The sequence below is a fragment of the Tupaia chinensis genome, unplaced genomic scaffold (assembly GCF_000334495.1).
Source record: "Tupaia chinensis unplaced genomic scaffold, TupChi_1.0 Scaffold000361_2, whole genome shotgun sequence".
Taxonomy (NCBI): Eukaryota; Metazoa; Chordata; class Mammalia; order Scandentia; family Tupaiidae; genus Tupaia; species Tupaia belangeri.
The window spans coordinates 2411898-2413171 of NW_006159858.1; positions in this window are offsets into that span (position 1 = coordinate 2411898).

The following is a 1274-nucleotide window of genomic DNA, read 5'->3' on the forward strand; positions in this document are numbered from 1 at the left end:
TTTTTTTTTTTTTTTTTTTTTTTTTTTGAGAGGTTTTCACTATAGGGCGCGTGCGCTCGCCAGACAGAGAGAAAAATAGAGACAGAAAGTGAGAAATCACCCCCCAGTGGGGATGGTCACGCCGCAATCCCTTCTCCTCCATTCTCCTCTCGGGATCTTGGGCACGCATGCACACGCGCCCGGCGTGAGTTTTAAGCCACTGGGTCTGGGATGCGAACCGCAGTCAACTACGTGGGAGTCCAGCGACATAGCCATTACGCTAACTGCTGGTTCCCCCATTCTCCTATTTTCAATGATACCTTTTAGATGTCAGCTTCTGCATTAGTTAGAGTATATGAAATCTGATTGGTTGGAGGAGATAAACCTTTTAGGCTCTTAGGTAATATCTGACTGTTGAAGGGATAAACCCAGAAATCTGCATTTTAACAACTGTTTCAAGTAATCCTGAGATAGATTGTTATAGGACCACAATTTGAAAGTCGGCTGAAGGATGACAGGGTGTCACAGAACTTACTGATAGCATTAAAGATAATTTTTTTTAATTTGTTTTTTGTTTGAGAGAGATTTTTGCTACAGGGTACATGTGCTCTTTGGAGAGAAAGAAATCACTCATCAGGGGAGAATGGCCATGCTACAGTCCCTTCTCCATTCTCTTGGAATTTTGGGCATACACACACGTGCCCAGTAAGACTTTCAGGCTGCCTGGTCCAGGACATTAACCACTATGCCATCTGCTGGTCCCATGATAACATTTTTTTTTAACTGCTAAAGTAGAGGAGCCACCCAACAATGTCATTTGAATGGAGGATGGAAGTTTTATTCAATAGGCAGTTTATGCTGTGGTTTATAATGTGGCACCTTGACAGTCTTTGTTGTATTTCCTAGATTATTATTTTAGTATTTTGAACCTCCTACCAAATAATTATCTGGCTCACCCATTTCAGTAGGATGTATTGTTTTGTGTCATCAGAAAAGTCATGACACTTTTTTTTGCACGGAAAAACAAAAATACATCATGACTTTTTCAATGACCCAATAAAACTAAAAAGAATTGTAAAGAAATCTTAAACCGGGACCAGCAGTGAGCGTAATGGCTATGTCGCTGGACTCCCACGTAGTCAACCGCGGTTCGTGTCCCGGACCCGGTGGCTTAAAACTCACGCCGGGCGCGTGTGCGTGCGTGCCCAAGATCCTGAGAGGAGACTGGAGGAGAAGGGATTGTGGCGTGGCCATCCCCCCTGGGGGGTAATTTTTCGCTTTCTGTCTCTCTATGT